Below are 8630 nucleotides of genomic sequence, written 5' to 3' on the forward strand. Positions count from 1 at the left end.
AGCAGCATCAGAGATTATTGGCTTTGCGCCACATTTAAAGTCTGTAAATGTCTATATCTCAGGGGTTTGGCCTATCTTTTTTATATTTACTATGTCTTTTGAGCACCTGTGATTTTCTTTTTCATTACTCTCTGTCTTCTGAGTAAAAGCATTAAACGCATCAAACCCACTGTTGCACACTGTGGACAGGAGCCAACCAGACATGGTCCAGAGCTTGTTTCGTCAGTGAGAGAGGCAGAGGCACTGAGGTCCTGACCTGCCTGGAGTACAATGCAGAGAATGAGCCTCCAGCACAAGGTCCTCTTTCCCTGACTACAAAAGTCACTGTCCCAGGAGAAAGTATGGAACTTCCTGCTGGATTCACCACTTCACTCTCCATCCTCCATCTTCCCCCACTTCACTCTCCATCCTCCATCTTCCCCCACTTCACTCTCCATCCTCCATCTTCCCCCACTTCTCTCTCCATCCTCCATCTTCCCCCACTTCACTCTCCATCCTCCATCTTCCCCCACTTCACTCTCCATCCTCCATCTTCCCCCACTTCACTCTCCATCCTCCATCTTCCCCCACTTCACTCTCCATCCTCCATGTTCTCTCTCCTCTGCCCTCTTCTCTCCTTGTCACTGCCTCTTCTAGCCTCCTGTCTCTCTGTCTCCCTTTCTCACTATCCCTTTCTCTCTCTCTCTTTCACCTTCTCTCTCTCCTTCTCTTCTTCTCACTACCTCTGTCTCTCCCTCTCTCTCTCCCTCCCTCTCTCTCTCTCCCTCTCTCTCTCTCATCTCAGTCCCCCCCTTCCAATTTACAGTGTGCATTTGCATTACCAAGTCAGCTTCGAACGCCTTCTCTGCTTAACATGACTGACTTCATTTAGAGGCAGTCCTTCCACATCAGCAGTGATGACATCGTTAATAACAATGATTGGGAAATGGCAGATCGTGCCCATCAGGCCTCCCTCTCTCCGTCTGTGGCTGGAACACAGAGTACCGTCAGTGCCCTGAGCTGCGGGTGTGGCTGATGTGGCATTGATCCCGGCGAGAGCGATACTCTCTTCCTGCTGGTCGTGACTGCAGCCCTCCTCCTACCACGGCGTCCCTGTCAGTGCCTGACTGCCAGAGAGGATTAAGAGGGCCCTTTTTTCCTTTAATTGTGATAGCATGTGCATGCTGTTGCCGTCAGGACAGGTCGCACGCACGGCGTGATCGTTTGGGACTCTCGGCTGCCATCTTTGGGTGTCCAGCAATCACATGAATGTGTTTCACTGTGGTTGTTGTAAACAGTTTGCGGTTCCAGCGACGAGAAGCATCGCAAATGATCAGCTCTTCAGCGTCCGGCTCCCTGCTCAGTCTTAATACATGAGGGCGTGGCGTCTCAGAGCAGAGCCTCAGCAGGGCCAGGCAGGCTGTCCAGGAGAGGACTCAGCTGGCCTGGATGGCTGAATCAGCTGCAGACCTCTCTGTCCCTCTCCTGCAATTGTTCGAGCCATTCTTCCTCTTTTAAAAAAGGCTCCACAGGGGGTCTAATAAAAACATCACTATCCCTGGAACCTTTTAAAACATGTACACTGCCTCCTCCATTTTAAAATGAAATGAAAACCACCAGTGAAATTTGACTCACTTCCTCAGACAGAATCCCTTTGAGTTGACACCTCTATTAGTGTCTCAGAACGTGAGGGTGTACAGTGCTGACGGGCTTTCGGCGCTGTGAGTCCTCTCACCCTCGCCTGAAAGCAATCTGAGCGTTCCAGCGCCGCGGTGCTGAAGGCGGGCAATCTCGGTAGGAGTGTCACATGATCGCACTCTCCATGACCTGCTGAAAGGGTCAGGCTGCTCCGCTCTCTCTCTGCTCCTGGTACAGCCGAGCTCAGATAATTGCAAGGAGCTGGAAAGGTGACTGACTACAGCACAAAATTACCACGTTTGCCTGTGTAATTAATGTTAACGTTTCCATAAATACCTATGCGGTCCACACATTTTTAAAAGCAGGCTTTCAGCAGAATCAGGTGTTGAAATAACAAAAGAAAAAAAATCCAAATGACACTTTGCAATGCACCACAGTACAATATTTTTTTTTATCAGTGCTTTAAACCAACCTTCAGAGCAATCACAGACCCCTTCTGACCTGAAATGCCAACTTAGCAGAGAGTCCTTACAACAGTAATAACAGGTCCACCGGATTCCTGGGCGTGTGTGAGTTGAATTGTGGAGGATCTGGAAGGGGAATGGATCTGGCTTTAGAATGCAGCTGCTGGGTGAATGAGAGTATGACAGGGTGAGTACGTCCCGGCTGGAGGTATGCAATTCAGTCAATCACTCCTTTGTTCCCTGTAAGTTTGTGACATTTAGAACATTCTGTAAACATATCTGTGTACATGGCAACTGTCGCCATGGCAGCCTAACAACAGCAGACAGGCCAGAGTCCAAACACACTGCAACTGGGAAATTTAATATTTTGTTGAGCACAAGTGCAGCATTTTTTATCATATAACCTTATGGTACGAAGGCAGGTTATGCCGAACCCCCTTTTCTCACCACAATTAGCCTATTCGTACCCTGTAGCTCACTTAAGACAGCTGTTGCTATGTTTTGGTGATTAATCTCAATAGCAGCAAACACTTGCACACTCCCTTTATGAAAACAAACTGTCCTTGAGGCTCTGGTATGGGAGGTGAGGGAGATAAGGCAGGCTGTGCATTTTTTGTCCAAACCAAAGGAATTATTCCAAATGAAGAGAGTCAGAGGGCAGGAGCAAAGCTGCCATTCCTGTGAGATACTGCGTGCATGGAGGTGAATGGAGATCAGGGTACAGAGACAGTTTTCTTGATGACTTCTGGGGCCCTCACTGCACATTTTTCATGGTATGCCTTTCTCTGTTTTTCATTGGTTTTTGCTTAGTTTCTGACCTGTAAACTGCCATGCTTTCTTTGGCTTCCTTCCCAATAGCAAATAGTGTTTTTTCTGTTGCAGTTCTAAGGTGAGGGTGTGGAAAATGTACAGAATGTTAAAAAGTTATTACTATGGTAATGCTGAAATGATTGACAGTTGGATCCCAGGACAGGTAAAATGTGAGTGTGAGGCATGGATATGGTGTGTATCTGTATCAGTTTGGAATGACAGTGTCACACTGTGTGTGTGTGAGTGTGTGTGTGTGTGAGTGTGTGAGTGTGTGTGTGTGTGTGTGTGTGTGTGTGTGTGAGTGTGTGTCTGTGTGTGTGTGTGAGGGAGTGTGTGTGTGTGTGTGTGTGTGTGTGTGTGTGTGAGTGTGTGAGTGTGTGTGTGTGTGTGTGTGTGTGTGTGTGTGTGTGTGTGTGTGTGTGTGAGTATGTGTGTGTGTGTGTGTGTGTGTGTGTGTGTGTGTGTGTGTGAGGGAGTGTGTGTGTGTGTGTGTGTGTGTGTGTGAGTGTGTGTGTGTGTGTGTGTGTGAGAGAGAGTGTGTGTGTGTGTGTGTGTGTGGGAGTGTGTGTGTGTGTGTGTGTGTGTGTGAGTGTGTGAGTGTGTGTGTGTGTGTGTGTGTGTATGTGTGTGTGTGTGTGTGAGTATGTGTGTGTGTGTGTGTGTGTGTGAGTGTGTGTGTGTGTGTGAGTATGTGTGTGTGTGTGTGCGTGTGTGTGTGTGTGTGTGTGTGAGGGAGTGTGTGTGTGTGTGTGTGTGTGTGTGAGTGTGTGTGTGTGTGTGTGTGTGTGTGTGTGTGTGTGTGTGAGAGAGTGTGTGTGTGTGTGTGTGGGAGTGTGTGTGTGTGTGTGTGTGTGTGTGTGAGTGTGTGTGTGTGTGTGTGTGTGTGTGTGTGAGTATGTGTGTGTGTGTGTGTGTGTGTGTGTGTGTGTGTGTGTGTGTGTGTGTGTGTGAGAGAGAGTGTGTGTGTGTGTGTGTGTGTGTGTGTGTGTGTGTGAGTGTGTGTGCGTGTGTGTGTGTGTGTGTGTGCACTGTGCAGCAGTTGCCCTGGCTCCATTGCTTGGCAGTAATCAAAAATGGCTTTCTAGAGAGATCCTAGTAGCCTTGTCCTGGAAAAAGAAAAGAAGAAGTATTCTGCTTAAAAACAACCTACTTTTCTATCTAGAAAGCAAAGTCATTAGCGAGTGATAAGGGGTTGTTAAGCAATAATAAGTGCCAAGTGAGCTAATTAGCTAGTATCCAAGAAGATGGCAAATCTTCAAGTTGGTCCACATGTCTGCCTCATTGTGGCCATGGAGGATTACCCCTCTTTGCGCAACACTGCAATGCAAAGCAGTTGGTGCTATGTTTGCATTATAATGTTAAAAAACCCTGAGAATGAACATATCTGCCTGAGTATGCAGAAAGCTTTAGTTGTACTTTGGCTCCCATTGTGAACACTGTGCCGGTGCTGCAAATCTGTCTGGGTCATGCTGGGTGAACATGTCCTGCCCCTGACATGCTGTCTGGTAGAGCACTTTAATCTCTCCATCTGCGGGTTTCTCATACTTTCAGCCAAAATAGGTCATCAAGGAGCCCTCACCAGGAGAGTTAGATAGTATTCTCTGAGCAGCACAGACTCCAGATATTCACCCTGGTAAAAATACCAGGTAAAATCAATTAAAAAATAGGACGGTATCTGTAACTTTCCCTTTAAATTTAATTTTGATTAATTTTGCAGTGAGATTGATTTGTAAAATAATGATGCGCACCTGCTATAACGCAACAGCACGTTCATAGTACTGAGTTGTATTGATTTGTGATGTCAGTGTGTGACGTCTCCACCATAGTTCCCAATTTCCTTGCGCTTCGTATGAACTTGCCTGACACTTCCAGAGGGAGACATGCGGAGGTTTATCACTACTAGTGTTCTCCAGGAGTATATGGCATCATAACCCCCGATGAGAAGCCGGACTCACGGTCCAAGAGTTGCCGGTTTGATTCCCAGGTGGGGCACTGTTGTGGTACTCTTGGGAAACCTCTGTAACCTGAAGTGCATCAGTAGTGCACCAGCTGTCTAAATGGATGGCATGTAAACTATGCAAGTTGGTCTGAATAAGAGCATCTGTCTTGTGTCAGGACGGTTCATGACACTTCTCACATGAGCACCCTTGTTGTTTTGTGTCTTTAATCTGGCACTTGCTGCTGACATCTACATGTAGCTGCAGGTAGCCTCCCTTCCTGGTAAGCCCGTACAGGCAAGCTGCTGACCTGAAGAGGAGCAGGCTATACAAACCAAAGGCGGGGAATCTGAACTGAAGAGGTTTCGATGACTATCGTTTTGGAGCAGGAGCAGGAGCTTTATTTGTGATGAAACAGCCCCCAGCTTTTTTGGTGGTGAGGATATAGCTTGTATTTGTCAGGGCTATAATGATCTCGGGGCTTCTTCATATTGTATTTCTCTGTTTGTTTTCATGGAGACTCCCTAACCTTGGAGCCAACACCATTCATCAGTTCAATTCAGCCAAGTTGGACTACAGCTTTGGTAATAAAAATTAACCTGAACTGAACAAACCCCTGCTGTTGGGGGTGTGCAGTCCAAGAGACAGCTGGGGTACAAGGAGAACCCAAGAGCTGGCTGAGTCAGTAAATACACCATTTATCTTGTATTAGGAGATCTGCACCGTACCACTTCTGTGTTTGTTTGTTGTTTTTTATACACTCATACAACACATAATTCATAATTGTTAGAATCGGGCTTGGATAGATTGTTGAGCAGATGTCGTCTCCTCACTTCCCCCGGTCCTCCAGCCTCTGACTCCCGCTTGCTCTGTGGCTCTATTCCTCCTCCTGTTAGCCAAGGTGTGACCCCATGACCTGCAGTTCCGCATGAAGGAATTCCAAAGAAGTGGCTGGCAGTTCCACCGGATGCCTTGTGATTTAACAAAACTATGTATAATGGGTTATAAATCACACACCACACAAAGGGCAAGGGAGAAATTCCAGCAGTGGTTTGGAATAATAATGAGGGCATCACAGTCCTCTGACATGTCCTGTTACAGACGCACTTACTGTAAAAGCACCACCAGATGTCCACAAGTGTGATCAGTTTAAGATTGTACACAGCAGATTAGGGGCATTTAGAACAATGGGCATATTTGTTTAAACTGAACATGAGGAACACCATGGCTGCAGACTGAAATTTTCAGCCTTCTTGATGTCAGCTTGGGAAGTACCTTTAGTGGTCTTTAAGATCATCTGGAAAAAGAATTGGAGCAACCTGTGTTTCCTTTTTCTGAATAGGTGGTCTGTCAGTTTGGTTACCTATTCAGACAGTAGTCTATGCAGACAGTCAAACAGTGCTCTGTGACCCTAGCAGTTTGTAAATGAAACAGGTAAAAGCCTGTTAGCACACTCCATTTCCTAAGAACTGTTTCTGTATGAGGTGCATAACGGAGCAACTGTCTCCTCAGTCAGAGACACAGGGTGTTGGTTTCTGGCAGGTCTCACTCTGTTGACAGCTGGGTGGTTTATTATCTGATGTGGCTGCATGTTTCACGGCCTTGTGACGGCGGAGCGTTTGGAAGCCTGTGTGTTTTCGATTACCTTGACCACAGAGTGTGACGGGAGTTTTATTTAATCTGTCTCTGGGCACGCTTGAACTTTCCACTGCTTGCATTGAGGGGGTCATTTCCCTTGTATGGCTATGCTCTCACCACAGAGATGCACATTTGGAACACCCCATGGAATCAGAAAGGGAGCTGAGATGAGGAATGGGGACATGATCTGAAAAGGAGCGTGTCAGAGTGCTTTGATATGAGACCCTGGCTTATAGAGGTGAAAGTGCAGGGTTAAGCTTTTAGAACTTTAATTTTTAAAGTTTTACCTCTGTGTGGAACATGAGATCTCATAAATTCCAGGTTTTTCATAAAAGGACAGACTTCTTTCATCTGAGCACTCTAACTCAGACATTGCTTTGCAAATACAGCTACTGATAAAAAGAGCAAATTTGAACACCATTATATTATCTGGTTATGAAGCCATTATGGACGAGAAATACGATATGAGAGCAATCCAGCTTATGCCCTACCCTGCAGAGTGGAATGTTTTTGTAAGCCCCCTGCTGATTCCAGGTTGTTGTGATTTGTGCACTGTGCAACTGACCTTAATATACTCCCAGAAGTCACCTTTAAAACACCAGCTGGCCTAAATCGGGCAGTTGGACTTAGGTTGCATCTGTTGCACACCTGACTGCTACTTTAATGTACTGTGGAGCTTTGCTCTCATATATTGCCTGATGCATTTGTTTTCTTCTGGAAACATTTGCATTATTCCAGTCAAATACATGAAACATACAAATACACACACCGTCAACAGGTAGTACTCACTTCAAATTGGACAATTATGCTTTGGAATTTGTTAAATAGCATTGATATCTATGTATTTGTTTTATAGATAGCTGTGGTCGACACTAATGGCTGTCTCACACTTGCATACTTGCTTCTAATATTCTGCATCTGCATCTCCCAGTGGTTTCTCAAATACCAATTTGTTTGCTTCCTGAGAGTTGCAAAGAGGCTCTTTGCACTTAGTGCCTTAGTAAGACAAGCCTTTTGGTGCACATGCATACATTACATTACATTCAGTTTGTACCTAAATTTGATACTTCTACACAACCAGAGAAAACCACAGTTTTCTGCTCCAGTGTGAGGAGAAGACAGACCTATGTGCTGTATACTGAAGAAATTAGCCAAGGGGCTCCCTGCCCTGCAGTCTTCTTGTGCTGAACAGCTGAAGCAGAGTGGGACTCGGCTTGGTCAGACACATGGATAAGAGTGTTAGCTTACATGGCATTATTATTTTCTCTTTTATACCTTTGCTGTGCTAAGTCACTTTGGGTAAGAGCATCTGAAAAGTTGCTGAATGTAAATGCCAATGTCATTGGTAATGGTGTTAGTGAGTTCATAGGGGACATTCTTCCCTGCGGGGTGTCAGTCCTGTACTCCAGCACCATGTTAGGGGCACTGTATTAGAAAAAAAAGGTGACCTCTTTCAGATGAGACATTAAACTGATGTCCTCTGTCTCTGTGGTTATAAGACTCAATGTGTTTATTGAAAGAACATGGGAATTAACCCCAGTGTTCTGGTCAAATTCCCAGTCTGGCTGTCATCACAATAAATGGTAAAGTGGTTTTCCATTGACCTTCCTTCGTCAATAAAGGTTTAATAAAAAAGAATGCACATAAAACTTAAGACAACAATAAATAATGGGTATCACACGGGGGGAAAATGAGACTTCCTGCAGCTTCACAGCCAACAGAGCTGAATTTTCAGACTGTAGCCTCGTATCTGAAAATAATGGACTGCGAGGTCAGTTTACTGATTCTTTTGTATTTCAAAACACTGTGGTGATGAAATAATTTGTCATTTGCTGAAACAGGAAATCGCTGTTTGTACCAATAAATTATTAGAAGAATACCGCATACACAGAAAACAATCAAAGCGTTTACCGTAAGAATAAACAACCAGCAGTTCATTTCAAGCAATCAACGAAAGCGACATTACCCGGCGTATCAAGATTTCAGTGGCACAGCGTCACGGGAGATGATGTTTTTGTTTACAGATTATACGGAATCACCGACGAGAAAACAACGAATCTTGAACTACGGTACCCACAATCCATTTCATGATAATTAGCCAGCCAATGACGCGACAGGTTTTTGTGACTACAACCAGCTGAGCAGATTGTGGTCAGTTGCGATT

Source organism: Megalops cyprinoides, chromosome 15 (genome assembly GCF_013368585.1).
Source record: "Megalops cyprinoides isolate fMegCyp1 chromosome 15, fMegCyp1.pri, whole genome shotgun sequence".
In the NCBI taxonomy this organism is placed as follows: Eukaryota; Metazoa; Chordata; class Actinopteri; order Elopiformes; family Megalopidae; genus Megalops; species Megalops cyprinoides.